Source organism: Salmo trutta, chromosome 23 (genome assembly GCF_901001165.1).
Source record: "Salmo trutta chromosome 23, fSalTru1.1, whole genome shotgun sequence".
Classification (NCBI taxonomy): domain Eukaryota; kingdom Metazoa; phylum Chordata; class Actinopteri; order Salmoniformes; family Salmonidae; genus Salmo; species Salmo trutta.
Genome location: NC_042979.1, coordinates 50260569 through 50278760, shown reverse-complemented (window position 1 = coordinate 50278760; position 18192 = coordinate 50260569). Strand labels below are relative to the sequence as shown.

At 44.4% G+C, this 18192-nt stretch overlaps 1 protein-coding gene across 1 annotated transcript in view; it reads left to right on the top strand.

Moving 5' to 3' along the window:
* Window positions 1–11778: 11778 nt before the first annotated feature.
* The window catches only part of il11ra (interleukin 11 receptor subunit alpha), a gene marked incomplete in the record, with an annotated part of 50245 nt that continues 43831 nt past the window's right edge, over window positions 11779–18192 (top strand). Inside the window, 1 exon segment of the mRNA XM_029710593.1 lies at window positions 11779–11910.

Sequence of the window (18192 nt, the reverse complement as noted above, 5' to 3'; positions counted from 1 at the left end):
ATCAAAAGTAGTGCACTACATAGGGAGTGTGGTGACATTAAGGACACAGAAAATGTCTCTACAACCCAGAGACCCAGAGGAGAGGAATATCATCCTGAATGTTATTCCAGTCAATTCTCACATGAAGCAGAATAAATTAGACAGTGAGACTTCTCTCCCCTAAACAAAGCTGTTACCCAGGAAGCAGAATAAATGAGACAGTGAGACTTCTCTCCCCTAAACAACGTTTATGTCCAAATTTAACCGGGCGTGTTCTGCAGACACACACAACAAATCTGGTGTTAAAACGCCTTTTAAGACTCGGCCTACCAAAGGGCAAAAGACCTCATATTAAGATACCTTATTAGAAAATGACTCATATAAAAGTGAAAGTCACCCAGTAAAATACTACTTGAGTAAAAGTCTAAAAGTATTTGGTTTTAAATATACTGAAGTATCAAAAGTAAATGTAATTGCTCAAATAGAATTACAGTGCTTTCGGAAAGTAGTCAGCCCACATCCCTTTTCCCACATTTTGTTACATCACAGCCTTATTCTAAAATGTATTAAATACATTTTTCCCTCTCATCAATCTACAAACAATACCTTATAATTTCAAAGCAAAACAGATGTTTAAAAATGTTTGCAAATTTACTAAACCTAGTACGAATAAATACAAAATAAATGTAAAAAAATTATTTATGAAATTAAATGTATGCATTCACTACTGTAAGTCGCTCTGGATAAGAGCGTCTACTAAATGACTAAAATGTCAAATGTAAACATAAAAAATTGAAAGATCACATTTACATAAGTATTCAGACCCTTTGCTATGAGACAAAAAATTGAGCTCAGGTGCATCCTGTTTCCAGTGATCATCCTTGAGATGTTTCTACAACTTGATTGGAGTCCACCTGTGGTAAATGCAATTGATTGGACATGATTTGGAAAGGCACACACCTGTCTATATAAGGTCCCACAGTTGACAGTGCATGTCAGAGCAAAAACCAAGCCAAGAGGTCGAAGGAATTGTCCATGGAGCTCCGAGACAGGATTGTGTTGAGGCACAGATCTGGGAATGGGTACCAAAACATTTCTGCAGCATAGAATGTCCCCAAGAACACAGTGGCCTCCATCATTCTTAAATGGAAGAAGTTTAGAACCAACAAGACTTTTCCTAGAGCTGGCCACCCGGCCAAACTGAGCAATCAGGGGAGAAGGGCTTTGGTCAGGGTAGTGATCAAGAACAGACAAGAGCTGACAGAGCTCCATAGTTCCTCTGTGGAGATGGGAGAAACTTCCAGAAGGACATCCATCTCTGCACCACTCCACCAACCAGGCCTTTATGGTAGAGTGGCCAGTAGAAGCACATGACAGCCCGCTTGGAGTTTGCCAAAAGGCACTTAAAGGACCATCAGAAACAAGATTCTCTGGTCTGATGAAACCAAGATTGAACTCTTTGCCCTGAATGCCAAGCATTACATCTGGAGGTGTTTTTCAGTGGAAAACGACACTAAGCACACAGCCAAGACAATGCAGGAGTGACTTCGTGAAAAGTCTCTGAATGTCTTTGAGTGGCCAAGCCAGAGCCTGGACTTAAACCCGATCTAACATCTCTGGAGAGACCTGAAAATAGCTGTACGCTCCCCATCCAATCTGACAGAACTTGAGAGGATCTGAAGAGAAAAATGGGAGAAACTCCCCAAATACAGGTGTGCCAAATTCGTAGCACTATACCCAGGAAGACTCAAGGCTGTAATCGCTACCAAAAGTGCTTCAGCAAAGTACTGAGTAAATGGTCTGAATACTGATGTAAATGTAATTTCCGTTTTTATTTTTAATACATTTGTAAAAGGGTCTGAATAATTTCCGAATGCACTGTAAGTATCAAAACTAAAAGTATGAATAATTAAAAATTACTTATATTAAGCAAACCAGACATCGCCATTTTCTTGATTTTTATTTATTTATGGATAGCCAGGGGCACACTCCAACACTCAGACATCATTTACAAACAAAACATGTGTGTTTAATGATTCTGCCAGATCAGAGGCATTAGGGATGACCACGTGTTCTCTTGATAAGTGGGTGAATTGGACTATTTTCCTGTCCTGCTAAGCATACACAATGTAACGAGTACTTTTGGGTGTCATGGAAAATGTATGGAGTAAAAAGTACATTCTTTTCTTTAGGAATGTAGTGAAGTAAAAGTAAAAGTTGTGGACAATATAAATTGGAAAATTAAATACAGATACTTATGTAGTACGTATGTGTGTGATGGTGAGAATATCTGGCGTAGGTAACCCTCAATGTCTTCAGTCTGCTGTCACCCTCAATGTCTTCAGTCTGCTGTCACCCTCAATGTCTTCAGTCTGCTGTCACCCTCAATGTCTTCAGTCTGCTGTCACCCTCAATGTCTTCAATCTGCTGTCACCCTCAATGTCTTCAGTCTGCTGTCACCCTCAATTTGAGTCTGCTTCCACCCTCTATGGATGTGAGAGGGAGGGGAGAGAGAGGGGAGGGGAGAGAGAGGGGAGGGAGAGGAGAAAGAGTGACTCTGGCGTTGGGTGATCTTGGTGGTAGTAGCAAATATTCAAACGAGAACTTTGAAGGCCGAATTGCAGAAAGGTTCAATGTGAACAGCAGTTGAACATGGGCCAGTCGGTCCTAAGAGATGGGCAAACGCTGTTCAGAAGGGAGCTCTCCCTGGGGAGAGTTCTGTTTTCTATGTATGTAGGTAAGGGAAGTCGGTAAGTCAGATCCGTAACTTCAGGATAAGGATTGCCTCCACCTATCAGCCCAAGATTATAGTAAAACAGGCAATAAGATACACTACAAGAAAGGGAACGGTTCTCGCCCAAGCCCAGTTCACCGCTTTTCCCTGTCGCTTGGGTTACGCCCGATCGTTAGGCACGGCCGTATGGCGCATCTGTGGGCAGGTGCTTCGGCCACGTCCAAATGGAATCGGGGGTTGACGGTGAACCAGGTCTTCCCACCTCGGTCTCCAACATCAAGCGCTTGGGTCTCGCCCAAGACTCCTCCGGGTACAGTGGTTCCTCCTTTAAAAGTTGTGAGCTTAGGTGGGCAACTCTGGCGGCTCCGGACAGGCGGGCGACTCTGGCGGCTCCGGACAGGCGGGCGGCTCTGGCGGCTCCGGACAGGCGGGCGGCTCTGGCAGCTCCGGACAGGCGGGCGGATCTGGCGGCTCCGGACAGGCGGGCGGCTCTGGCGGCTCCGGACTGGCGGGCGGCTCTGGCGACTCTGGACTGGCGGGCGGCTCTGGCGGCTCTGGACTGGCGGGCGGCTCTGGCGGCTCCGCCAGCCGGGGCGCAGCCAGAGTCGCCCGCCAGCCGGGCGCAGCCAGGGTCGCCCGCCAGTACTCCGGCGCAGCCAGGGGCGCCACCTAAGTGGGCTAAGCCGAGGGTGGAGCGGGGTCCACGGCCTGCACCAGAGCCGCCGCCGTAGGAAGGCCCACCCGGACCCTCCCCTTTAGTGTCATGTTTTGCGGCCAGAGTCCGCACCTTTGGGGGGGTACTGTAATGCCCTGGCCACAGAGAGGGGTTTTTAGTTCTCTATTTTGGTTAGGCCAGGGTGTTACATGGGTGGGCGTTCTATGTTTATTTTTCTATGTTGGTTTGTTTCTTTGGTTGGCCGTGTGTGGCTCTCAGTCAGGAACAGCTGTAGTTCGTTGTTGCTGATTGGGAGTCATACATAGGCAGCCTGTTTTTACTTTGGGGTTTGTGGGTGATTGTTTTCTGTGTAGAGTTAATCCTGACAGGACTGTTTGGCTGTCGTTTCTTTTCATGTTTCATTTGTAGTGTTCTTTCATTTATTAAAATTCCTAATGATGAACACATCCTCCGCTGCACCTTGGTCTCTTTCTGACGACAGCCGCTACAAAATGCTTTATTATCCATCAGCATCTTCATGCATTCGATAATTAAATAATGATAAAAATATTCTTTCAAAATGCAGATGTTGATTTAGTTATGAATCTATAACGAATTACTATGGGAATAAATATCATTGAATTACAGAAATATTGGAACAAAGTTGTCTAATGAAGGCAAACAAATTGTTGCTTACTGGAAATAACTCTTTCAAACACACATGGTCACGTTGTACAGCGTCATCATGGCTATTAGCAGGGCTATATTATAAATATTATTTTATTCAGATTGCATTCGCTCACTGTCATTTTAAAAAAACTAAATAATCTCCAAAATATCATTATACATATTATTATATTATATATATTATACATAGCCTTACCGCTGTGGACTTCTATTTCAGCACTGTTTCGCGCTGCTCCGAGTCAAGCATGGAGAAACGAAAATGTTCAATTGTATTCCATGATATTCTTAAGATATATGTGTTGACTGAATGTAAACAAGTGATGTCTGCTAAATAATCAAGTTAGGTTTCTCCAGAAATTAATAATTCATTTTAAATAACCAACTGGCTTTATTTACAAATTAGTGAGAATGTCTGACCACATGTTCAAGAATTGTCTTTTTCTCGCTCACTCTAGGTTAAATGAAAACGAAATCTCCAAAATTGGCACGGTTGTTGTATGATGAAGGAACGGACCAAAGCTCAGCGTGTGTATCATTCCACATTTTCTTTATTAAACTGTGAAACTATGCAAGACATACAAATAAACTAAAGAACAAAACCAACAAACCGTGACGAAGAGGTGCAACATACACTAACTCAAAACAATCTCCCACAAACCCAGGTGGGAAAAACAACTACTTAAGTATGATCTCCAATTAGAGACAACGATGACCAGCTGCCTCAAATTGGAGATCATCCCAAAAAAGCCCAACATAGAAATACAAAACTAGAACATAACAACATAGAAAATCTAAACTAGAAAAAAAACCTGTCAGGAAGTGACAAAAATATTGTTACTTTTTAAACAAAGTGATTATTATTATTATTAATTAATTTAGTTATATAAAAGCCCCTTAGATATTCTCACAGATCCTAACAGAAAATGCCCCTTAGACATTAATTTAGAACCCTCCAATCCTCTAAATGTAATTATTGGCGGAGAGTCACGTCATTGAAAAAAATATGTGAACGTGAACCTGTTGAAGAAGTGGCACGAGAGGACAGCCTTGGCCGTGTTATGGTCGGGACCCAGGACGCCAACGGTACCAGTGGAGGTCCCGAGCAATGAGGACCTCGACCCGGCCCAGAAGCAATAGCTCAGGGAGCTTGTCGATCGGAACACGGCGGTCTTCTCCGAGAAGCCGGGCCGCACGACCCTCATTGAACACTACATCCGTACCTGGCCTGGGGAAATGGTACGAAAGAAGCCATATCGGATTCCGGAGGCTCGAAGGGAGGCCGTGAAACAGGAAGTGGAGGCTTTGCTGAGGATGGGGGTCGTGGAAGAGTCCCACAGTGCATGGTACAGCCCCATCATGTTTGTGCCCAAACCAGACGGTAGCCTCTGCTTCTGTAACGATTTCCGGGGGGGTGAACGACATCAGCCTGTTCGACGCATGTCCCATGCCGAGGGTGGACGAGCTCATCGGCCGATTGGGAAAGGCCCGGTACATCAGCACCCTTGACCTGACCAAAGGTTATTTAAATAAACACCCTTAAAACTGAGCTAATCCTTCTCTCTCCGTGTTTGATATGGGTAAACGTCTTGACCAAACCCCCTGGTCTGCCACACTTTTAAAGGAGGAGCCACTGTACCTAGCCAACCGCTCTGCACCCCGGCGCAGGCGGGGGTTTAATGTCTCCCCCTCCCGTCGCCTGAGCACCCGGATGCTTTCATTTCAACCTCAAACCTTTTTGTGAACTATGGCCTGTATCTCTGGAAAAGGGCGGGCGGGGGAATGGAGAGAAACCTCCACAACCCCGCCTAGCCACTAGTCTCTGCGTAAAAATATACCGTCTACTGATGAGTTCCATGTTCCGGGGACTCTGGGAAATAATTACCCTCATGGTGACTAGAGCGGATAAGAATGCAGGCCGAATGGGAGTAGGCCAGGAGGAACAAAAGTGGTTGTCAGAGTATGAAGGTAGTCTGACGACGGTGCAGGCCACAGGGAGTAAACAAAGGATGGCACGGTAAATACAGTGGCTCCTGCTCACAACACACATCCACACACATACGCACACTTGGTGCACAAGGGCGGAATGGTATCAAGTATCTGATTCACGGTCGAATAATCCCTCTATTTTGTTGCCCTCAGGTTTCTCGAAGTACCAGAAGGAATCAAGCAGTAGGAAACGGATGCCCACCACTGCTGGAGGACCCTAGGTACCAGGATCAGCCTTGCTGGAGGACCCTAGGTACCAGGATCAGCCCTGCTGGAGGACACTAAATACCAGGATCAGCCCTGCTGGAGGACCTTAGGTACCAGGATCAGCCCTGCTGGAGGACCCTAGGTACCAGGATCAGCCCTGCTGGAGGACCCTAGGTACCAGGATCAGCCCTGCTGGAGGACCCTAGGTACCAGCGTCAGCCCTGCTGGAGGACCCTTGATACCAGGGTCAGTTCTTGGGTCTCTTCTCCAAGTAAGTAGTGCGTAGCACATTGATGACTAGTAGGTCGACAGACGGCCAGTCTGAAAGCCGGAAAATAATCTCCTCCGCCATGCGGCTCAACCGAATGTCAAATGGCTGACATTCAAAGGAGACAAGCCCCGTCTCGCCGGGGGTGCTCATCAAAGTCAAAGTGAAGAAATTCAATGAAGCTCATGTAAACGGCGGCAGTAACTATGACTTTCGAATGGGGAGAGAGAGTGGAGAGAGAGCGACTCTGGCATTGGGTGAAAGAGCAATGACTCTGGGGTTAGGTGAAGGAGGGGTGACTCTGGGGTCAGGTGGAGGAGCAGTAACTCTGGGGTTAGGTGGAGGAGCAGTAACTCTGGGGTTAGGTGGAGGAACAGTAACTCTGGGGTTAGGTGGAGGAACAGTAACTCTGGGGTTAGGTGGAGGAGAAGTAACTCTGGGGTTTTAGGTGGAGGAGCAGTAACTCTGGGGTTAGGTGGAGGGGTGACTCTGAGGTTAGGTGGAGGAGCAGTAACTCTGGGGTTAGGTGGAGGAGCAGTAACTCTGGGGTTAGGTGGAGGGGTAACTCTGGGGTTAGGTGGAGGAGCAGTACCTCTGGGGTTAGGTGGAGGAGCAGTAACTCTGGGGTTTTAGGTGGAGGAGCAGTAACTCTGGGGTTAGGTGGAGGGGTGACTCTGAGGTTAGGTGGAGGAGCAGTAACTCTGGGGTTAGGTGGAGGAGCAGTAACTCTGGGGTTAGGTGGAGGGGTAACTCTGGGGTTAGGTGGAGGAGCAGTACCTCTGGGGTTAGGTGGAGGAGCAGTAACTCTGGGGTTAGGTGGAGGAGCAGTACCTCTGGGGTTAGGTGGAGGAGCAGTAACTCTGGGGTTAGGTGGAGGAGCAGTAACTCTGGGGTCAGGTGGAGGAGCAGTACCTCTGGGGTTAGGTGGAGGAGCAGTAACTCTGGGGTTAGGTGGAGGGGTGACTCTGAGGTTAGGTGGAGGAGCAGTAACTCTGGGGTTAGGTGGAGGAGCAGTAACTCTGGGGTTAGGTGGAGGGGTGACTCTGGGGTTAGGTGGAGGGTTAACTCTGGGGTTAGGTGGAGGAGGGGTAACTCTTGGGTTAGGTGGAGGAGCAGTAACTCTGGGGTTAGGTGGAGGGGTAACTCTGGGGTTAGGTGGAGGAGCAGTACCTCTGGGGTTAGGTGGAGGAGCAGTAACTCTGGGGTTAGGTGGAGGAGCAGTAACTCTGGGGTTAGGTGGAGGAGCAGTAACTCTGGGGTCAGGTGGAGGAGCAGTAACTCTGGGGTCAGGTGGAGGAGCAGTAACTCTGGGGTTAGGTGGAGAAGGGGTAACTCTGGGGTTAGGTGGAGGGGCAGTAACTCTGGGGTTAGGTGGAGGGGTGACTCTGGGGTTAGGTGGAGGAGCAGTAACTCTTGGGTTAGGTGGAGGAGCAGTAACTCTGGGGTTAGGTGGAGGAGCAGTACCTCTGGGGTTAGGTGGAGGAGCAGTAACTCTGGGGTTAGGTGGAGGGGTGACTCTGGGGTTAGGTGGAGGAGCAGTAACTCTGGGGTTAGGTGGAGGAGCAGTAACTCTGGGGTTAGGTGGAGGGGTGACTCTGGGGTTAGGTGGTGGAGCAGTAACTCTGCGGTTAGGTGGAGCAGCAGTAACTCTGGGGTTAGGTGGAGGAGCAGTAACTCTGGGGTTAGGTGGAGGGTTAACTCTGGGGTTAGGTGGAGGAGCAGTAACTCTGGGGTTAGGTGGAGGGGTGACTCTGGGGTTAGGTGGAGGAGCAGTAACTCTGGGGTTAGGTGGAGGGGTGACTCTGGGGTTAGGTGGAGGAGCAGTAACTCTGGGGTTAGGTGGAGGGGTGACTCTGGGGTTAGGTGGAGGAGGGGTAACTCTTGGGTTAGGTGGAGGAGCAGTAACTCTGGGGTTAGGTGGAGGAGCAGTAACTCTGGGGTTAGGTGGAGGAGCAGTAACTCTGGGGTTAGGTGAAGGAGCAGTAACTCTGGGGTTAGGTGGAGGAGCAGTAACTCTGGGGTTAGGTGGAGGAGGGGTGACTCTGGGGTTAGGTGGAGGGGCAGTAACTCTGGGGTTAGGTGGAGGAGCAGTAACTCTGGGGTTAGGTGGAGGAGCAGTAACTCTGGGGTTAGGTGGAGGAGCAGTAACTCTGGGGTTAGGTGGAGGAGCAGTAACTCTGGGGTCAGGTGGAGGAGCAGTAACTCTGGGGTCAGGTGGAGGAGCAGTAACTCTGGGGTTAGGTGGAGAAGGGGTAACTCTGGGGTTAGGTGGAGGGGCAGTAACTCTGGGGTTAGGTGGAGGGGTGACTCTGGGGTTAGGTGGAGGAGCAGTAACTCTTGGGTTAGGTGGAGGAGCAGTAACTCTGGGGTTAGGTGGAGGAGCAGTACCTCTGGGGTTAGGTGGAGGAGCAGTAACTCTGGGGTTAGGTGGAGGGGTGACTCTGGGGTTAGGTGGAGGAGCAGTAACTCTGGGGTTAGGTGGAGGAGCAGTAACTCTGGGGTTAGGTGGAGGGGTGACTCTGGGGTTAGGTGGTGGAGCAGTAACTCTGCGGTTAGGTGGAGCAGCAGTAACTCTGGGGTTAGGTGGAGGAGCAGTAACTCTGGGGTTAGGTGGAGGGTTAACTCTGGGGTTAGGTGGAGGAGCAGTAACTCTGGGGTCAGGTGGAGGGGTGACTCTGGGGTTAGGTGGAGGAGCAGTAACTCTGGGGTTAGGTGGAGGGGTGACTCTGGGGTTAGGTGGAGGAGCAGTAACTCTGGGGTTAGGTGGAGGGGTGACTCTGGGGTTAGGTGGAGGAGGGGTAACTCTTGGGTTAGGTGGAGGAGCAGTAACTCTGGGGTTAGGTGGAGGAGCAGTAACTCTGGGGTTAGGTGGAGGAGCAGTAACTCTGGGGTTAGGTGAAGGAGCAGTAACTCTGGGGTTAGGTGGAGGAGCAGTAACTCTGGGGTTAGGTGGAGGAGGGGTGACTCTGGGGTTAGGTGGAGGGGCAGTAACTCTGGGGTTAGGTGGAGGAGCAGTAACTCTGGGGTTAGGTGGAGGAGCAGTAACTCTGGGGTTAGGTGGAGGAGGAAACACCGTTCACCTGATGACTGAGGTGAGTCTGCAGGCGCCTGGCCCGCCACCAGGAGTCGCCAGAGCGTGATGAGCCAAGTGAAGTCCCCCTGGCCAAACCCTCCCCTAACCCGGAAGAAGCTGGGCCAATTGTGCTCCGCCCTATGGGACTCCCAATCAAGGCCGGTTGAGATACAGCCCGGGACCGAACCCGGGTTTGTGGTGACACCTCTAGCACTGCAGACTGTGTAGCCTATGCAGTGCCTTAGACTGCCACGCCACTTTGGAGGCCTTACTATACTGTATTCTGTTATACTATATTCTATTATACTCTATTCTACGCTATTCTATTCTACTATATTATATTCTACTCTATTATATTATACTATATTCTATTCTACTCTATTATATTATACTATATTCTATTCTACTCTATTATATTCTATTATACTCTATTCTACGCTATTCTATTCTACTCTATTATATTACACTATATTCTATTCTACTCTATTATATTACACTATATTCTATTCTACTCTATTATATTCTACTCTATTATATTATACTATATTATATTACACTATATTCTATTCTACTCTATTATATTACACTATATTCTATTCTACTCTATTATATTCTACTCTATTATATTGTACTATATTATATTATACTATATTCTATTGTACTCTATTATATTACACTATATTCTATTCTACTCTATTATATTACACTATATTCTATTTTACTCTATTATATTACACTATATTCTATTCTACTCTATTATATTATACTATATTGTATTATACTCTATTATATTATGCTATATTCTATTATACTATATTATATTATACTATATTCTATTCTACTCTATTATATTACACTATATTCTTTTCTATTATACTATATATAATTATACTTTATTCTATTATACTATAACCTATTATACTCTATTCTACGCTATTCTATTATAATCTATTCCAATATACTATATTCTATTATACTCTATTATATTATACTATATTCTATTATACTCTATTATATTATATTATATTTTATTATACTGTATTATATTATACTTTATTCTATTCTACACTATTCTGTTATACTATACTCTATTTTACTCTATTCTATTCAACTTTATTCAATTATACTATATTATATTATACTCTATTCTATTATACTCTATTATAATATACTATAATCTATTATACTCTATTATATTATACTATAATCTATTATACTCGATTATAATATACTATAATCTATTATACTCTGTTCTTTTATACTATATTCTATTATACTCTATTTTATTATAATCTATTGTAATATACTCTGTTCTATTATACACTATTATAATCTATTGTAATATACTCTGTTCTATTATACTATATTATTTTATACTCTATTTTATTATAATCCATTGTAATATACTCTATTCTATTATACACTATTATACTCTGATCAGTCCCTACACCCAAAGAAGGGCACTGCGTTCATCCACCTCTGGCCTACTCGCCTCCCTACCTCTGCGGAAGCACAGTTCCCGCTCAGCCCAGTCTAAACTGTTCACTGCTCTGGCACCCCAATGGTGGAACAAGCTCCCTCACGACGCCAGGACAGCGGAGTCAATCACCACCTTCCGGAGACACCTGAAACCCCACCTCTTTAAGGAATACCTAGGAGAGGATAAAGTAATCCTTCTAACCCCCCCCTTAAAAGATTTAGATGCACTATTTTAAAGTGGTTGTTCCACTGGATATCATAAGGTGAATGCACCAATTTGTAAGTCGCTCTGGATAAGAGCGTCTGCTAAATGACGTAAATGTAATGTAAATGTATTGTAATATACTCTGTTCTATAATACTATATTCTCTTATTCTCTATTCTATTATAATGTATTATATTATACTATATTGCATTGTAATCTATTGTAAACTACTCTAGAGGCCTATCTCTTTACAGCTGATAGACTATGGGCCTACTACTACCCATGGCTGCTGAGCTATTTATAGAACAGGTGACCCGTGTCTTTCTCATGCCACATTAAAGAGTTAAATCTGCTCCAGGTTCTGCCCCCTAATCTCTTTATAAACACACACACACACCCACACACACCGGGGTCCTGCCTCCCAATCCCTTTACACAGGAAGTACCGTATCGGCCTCTTCCTTATTGACGCCCCGTTCCTCCAATGGGATCCGCTCTGCAGCGCTGAAGGCACCGTCTCACAGCTCCGCTAGTCCAGGAGAAGACTGTCTACGGTTCGCAAGGTAAAACTCGACAAAGTCGAAGCCATGGATCACGATCACTCGAAAATGCCCGTTTAACTTTTGAAGATATTAAAGGTAAGGTTTATCCTATTCGAATGAATGTCTATTTATGTTGCGAAAGTTAGAAGTGTAGACACAGATGATGAATTTGGACGGCTGAGTGTGAGTGTAGTGATTTAAAACTTTTCGGACTGTGTAGCCTGTGTAGGAGACGAGACATCTCGATATTTCCACTGGGCTTCATCCATTTCAACAGAAGGAAATTAATTTCTCAACCTTGTCTGTTTGGATAAGTTTTGTCGATTGTAATGTATTGATTGTGAAATAATGAATTTTCCAAGCTCCAGGCGATCTGCTATTCCTGAAGTTTTAATCGTGATAAAATGTATTCAATAATTATCCAGCCACACTATTGCTCCCTGCAATGTTGTGTTTTAAAGGGTTTAAACCAAACTAAAATTGAAAAGAAAGATGAAAACTTTTCTTTTTCAAATGCATCGTTGTTATTGTTTATAATAACTTTTAGCAAGTCGAAACGCTCTTGTATCCCTTATAAATCATATTGTAAATCATTAAACATCAGATATACAGTGTGTTGCCCGAAAGTATTAACACCATTGATATAGATGAACAAAAATGACTGTATAAAATAAATAATTCAAATATTGAGCTATATTGTATGCTCCAAAAACATTTGGAAATGTTATTATTTTTATACTAATACAATTGCTCAGAGAAAGAGATTTAGTTATCTCAAAAGGGTAAGGTTAAAAATGACTGACACCTCTGTTTTCAATACCTCACTTTTCGAGGATAACTGGATAACCATTCCTCCATTTGATAACATCATCTGTACTTATGGACTGCCTTCTTCAATTCAAACCACAGGTTTTCAATGGGTTTCAAGTCTTGGAGACAAAAGGTTTTTGGCTAGAAATATCCCGGTACTGGGTAAAGTTCATGATGCTGTTGACCTTAACAAGGACCCCAGGAACAGTGGCAGTAGAATAGCCCCAGAACATCATGAACGTCCACCAGCATATTTTACAGTAGGGGTGAGGGTTTTTTCTGCTCACGCGTTTTCATTTTGACACCAAACCCACCACTGGTGTGTGAGTGGCCAATGAGCTCTATTTTCATGTCATCCAACTAATGTGAACGCCTGGAGTTTGATAAACTCACTGGCACTTGGATTGGAACCGGTGCCATGGTCACATGACATGAGTCCAAATGAGAACGAGCAGAAAATAACCCCACGCCTACTGTAAAATAAGCTGCTGGATCTTTGATATTACGAGGCTATTCGACTTCCACAATCTACTCAACGGATTCTGTATGGAGGAATGGTGAACGGATTCTGTATGGAGGAATGGTGAAAGGATTCTGTATGGAGGAATGGTGAAAGGATTCTGTATGGAGGAATGGTGAACGGATTCTGTATGGAGGAATGGTGAAAGGATTCTGTATGGAGGAATGGTGAAGGGATTCTGAATGGAGGAATGGTGAATGGATTCTGTATGGAGGAATGGTCAAAGGATTCTGTATGGAGGAATGGTGAAAGGATTCTGTATGGAGGAATGGTGAAAGGATTCTGTATGGAGGAATGGTGAACAGATTCTGTATGAAGGAATGGTGAAAGGATTCTGTATGGAGGAATGGTGAAAGGATTCTGTATGGAGGAATGGTGAAAGGATTCTGTATGGAGGAATGGTGAACAGATTCTGTATGGAGGAATGGTGAAAGGATTCTGTATGGAGGAATGGTGAAAGGATTCTGTATGGAGGAATGGTGAAAGGATTCTGTATGGAGGAATGGTGAAAGGATTCTGTATGGAGGAATGGTGAAAGGATTCTGTATGGAGGAATGGTGAAAGGATTCTGTATGGAGGAATGGTGAAAGAACCCACGCAAAGTTTTCCAACTCATTATTTCATTTTTTAAAAGGCTCAGCGCCATTATCCTCGCAAGGTGAGGTGTTGACAGCTATTGAACAAAAATATAAACGCAACGTGCAACAATTTTAACGATTTTATTGAGTTACAGTTCATATAAGGAAATCAGTCAATTTAAGTAAATTCATTTGGCCCTAATCTATGGATTTCACATGACTGGGCCTGGGAAGGAATAGGCCCACCCACTTGGGAGCCAGGTCCAGCCAATCAGAATTCATTTTTCCCCACAAAAGGGTTTTATCGCAGACAGAAATACTCCTCAGTTTCATCATCTGTCCAGGTGGCTGGTCTCAGACGATCCCACAGGTGAAGGAGCCGGATGTGGAGGTCCTGGGCTGGAGTGGTTACATGTGGTCTGTGGTTGGACGTACTGCCAAATTCTCTAAAATGACATTGGAGGAGGCTTATGGTAGAGAAATGAACATTAAATTCTCTGGCAACAGCTCTCGTGGACATTCCTGCAGTCAGCATGCCAATTGCACGCTCCCTCAAAACTTCTGACATCTGTGGCATTGTGTTGTGTGACAAAACTGCACATTTTAGAGTGGCCTTTTACTATCCCCAGCACAAGGTGCACCTGTGTAGTGATCATGCTGTTTAATCAGCTTCTTGATATGCCACACCTGTCAGGTGGATGGATTATCCTGGCAAAGGAGAAATGCTCGGTAACAGGGATGTAAACACATTTTTCACTAAATTGTAGACAAGCTTTCTGTGTGTATAGAACATTTCTGGGATCTTTTATTTCAGCTCTTGAAACATGGGACCAACACTTTACATGTTGCTTTCATACTTTTGTTTATATAGTATTTAGTATTAATTAGGATCCCCATTAGCTGCTGCCAAAGCAGCTACTCTTCCTGGGGTCCAAAGAGGGTTAGAAATTCATCAATAATTATTACATTATTACAATAATACATTATTACTCTCTTATACCACATCAGTATAAAATTCACAGTACCTTAACATTACAATGTGTGTGTGTGTGTGTCTGTGTAGAGTGTCTGTGTAGAGTGTGTGTATGTTTGTGTCTCTGTGTGTGTAGAGTGTGTGTGTGTGTGTGTGTGTGTAGAGTGTGTGTGGACTTCTGCCCAGTTATATGGTCTGGTGTTAGTTTGATCACCTGGACTGCTGCCCAGTTATATGGTCTGGTGTTAGTTTGATCACCTGGACTACTAGTGTAATATTGGGATGCAAACTCCAAATTCAATACATTTCAACTCGAAAACTGTCATGGTACAGCTGTTTAAGCCCATAACCATGTGTGTGAGGTGGATACTATTCTGGAACCAGGCTACTATAAAGCCATCAGTAGTACAGACTACAACCAGGCTACTATACAGCCATCAGTATTGTAGACTAGAGCCATCAGTCGTACAGACTAGAGCCATCAGTCGTACAGACTAGAGCCATCAGTCGTACAGACTAGAGCCATCAGTAGTACAGATTAGAGCCATCAGTAGTACAGACTAGAACCAGGCTACTATACAGCCATCAGTAGTACAGACTAGAGCTATCAGTAGTGCAGACTAGAGCCAGGCTACTATAGAGCCATCAGTAGTACAGACTAGAGCCAGGCTACTATAGAGCCATCAGTAGTACAGACTATAGCCAGGCTACTATAAAGCCATCAGTAGTACAGACTAGAGCCATCAGTAGTACAGACTAGAGCCATCAGTAGTACAGACTAGAGCCAGGCTACTATACAGCCATCAGTAGTACAGACTAGAGCCAGGCTATAATAGAGCCATCTAAAGTACAGACTAGAGCCAGGCTACTATAGAGCCATCAGTAGTACAGACTAGAGCCAGGCTACTATACAGCCATCAGTAGTACAGACTAGAGCCAGGCTATAATAGAGCCATCTAAAGTACAGACTAGAGCCAGGCTACTATAGAGCCATCAGTAGTACAGACTAGAGCCAGGCTACTATACAGCCATCAGTAGTACAGGCTAGAGCCAGGCTACTATAGAGCCATCTAAAGTACAGACTAGAGCCAGGCTACTATAGAGCCATCAGTAGTACAGACTAGAGCCAGGCTACTATAGAGCCATCAGTAGTACAGACTAGAGCCAGGCTACTATAGAGCCATCAGTAGTACAGACTAGAGCCAGGCTACTATAGAGCCATCAGTAGTACAGACTAGAGCCAGGCTACTATAGAGCCATCTAAAGTACAGACAAGAGCCAAACTACTATAGAGCCATCAGTAGTACAGACTAGAGCCAGGCTATAATAGAGCCATCTAAAATACAGACTAGAGCCAGGCTACTATAGAGCCATCTAAAGTACAGACTAGAGCCAAACTACTATAGAGCCATCAGTAGTACAGACTAGAGCCAGGCTACTATACAGCCATCAGTAGTACAGGCTAGAGCCAGGCTACTATAGAGCCATCTAAAGTACAGACTAGAGCCAGGCTACTATAGAGCCATCAGTAGTACAGACTAGAGCCAGGCTACTATAGAGCCATCAGTAGTACAGACTAGAGCCAGGCTACTATAGAGCCATCAGTAGTACAGACTAGAGCCAGGCTACTATAGAGCCATCTAAAGTACAGACAAGAGCCAAACTACTATAGAGCCATCAGTAGTACAGACTAGAGCCAGGGTATAATAGAGCCATCTAAAGTACAGACTAGAGCCAGGCTACTATAGAGCCATCTAAAGTACAGACTAGAGCCAAACTACTATAGAGCCATCAGTAGTACAGACTAGAGCCAGGCTACTATAGAGCCATAAGTAGTACAGACTAGAACCAGGCTACTATAGAGCCATCTAAAGTACAGACTAGAACCAGGCTTCTTACCTTTTTATGCTAAAAATCAGCAGCTCCACTGCGGACGTGGTGGAACACCGTCAATCAATCAATACGTCCGGAATTGCACCCTATTTCCTATGTAGTGCACTACTTTTGACCAGGGCCCCATGGACTATGTAGAAAATATGGTGCCATTAGGGACATGCGGGCCATACTTGTGAACATAAAAACAGTTTGTTTTCAAGGTTAAGTTTAATCATCAGCCAAATAAAATTGTCCACATAGTTGAACGTGATGAAAAGCTACATGTTAGCTGTTCCCATTACATAACCTGCCACATTTATCCCTATGCTAACCTCACCAGGTGGTAGTGATTATTCCTTATAACAAATTCTGTATCAGCCAATGAAAATCATCAATGTAGTTGGACGTGTTCCAACACTTGTTCATGGAAGCTTCCTTAAAACCTTTTCGTGGGCTAAATCAGGGTCCCACAGAGTGTTTCTGGGTAATCTTAAACCAATCTACTTTGAAACAAAAGTATCCACCTCACACACATGGTTATGGGCTTAACAGAAAGACAGCTGTACCATGACAGATATAGAGTTGAAATGTATTACATTTGGAGTTTGCATCCCAATATTACACTTTATGTACATCACAGAAGACTGAAATACAGTGGCAAGAAAAAGTATCTGAACCCTTTGGAAATATGCGGATTTCTGCGTAAATTGGTAATAAAATTTGATCTGATCTTCATCTAGATCACAACGATAGACAAACACAGTCTGCTTAAACTAACAACACAAACAATTATACGTTTCCATGTCTTTATTGAACACACTGTGTAAACATTCACAGTGCAGGGTGGGAAAAGTATGTGAACCCTTGGATTTAATAACTGGTTGACCCTTCTTTGGCAGCAATAACCTCAACCAAACGTTTTCTGTAGTTGAGGTTCAGACCTGCACAACGGTCAGGAGGAATTTTGGACCATTCCTCTTTACTAAACTGTTCAGTTCACCAATATTCTTTGTATGTCTGGTGTGAACTGCTCTCTTGAGGTCATGCCACAGTATCTCATTCGGGTTCAGGTCAGGACTCTTGACTGGGCCACTCCAGAAGGTGTATATTCTTCTGTTGAAGCCATTCTGCTGTTGTGTTTTGGGTCGTTGTCCTGTTGCATCACCCAACTTCTGTTGAGCTTCAATTGGCAGACAGATAGCCTAACATTCTCCTTCAAAATGTCTTGATAAACTTGGGAATTCATTTTTCCGTCGATGATAGCAAGCTGTCCAGGCCCTGAGACAGCAAAGCAACCTCAAACCATGATGCTCCCTCCACCATACTTTACAGTTGGGATGAGGTTTTGATGTCGGTGTGCTGTGCCTTTGTTTCTCCTCACATAGTGTTGTGTGTTCCTTCCAAACAACTCATCTTTAGTTTAATCTGTCCACAGAATATTTTGACAGTAGCGCTGTGGAACATCCAGATGCTCTTTTGCCAACTTCAGACGTGCAGTAATGTTTTTTTTGGACAGCAGTGGCTTCTTCCGTGGTGTCCTCCCATGAACACCATTCTTGTTTAGTGTTTACGTATCGTAGACTCGTCAACAGAGATGTTAGCATGTTCCAGAGATTTCTGTA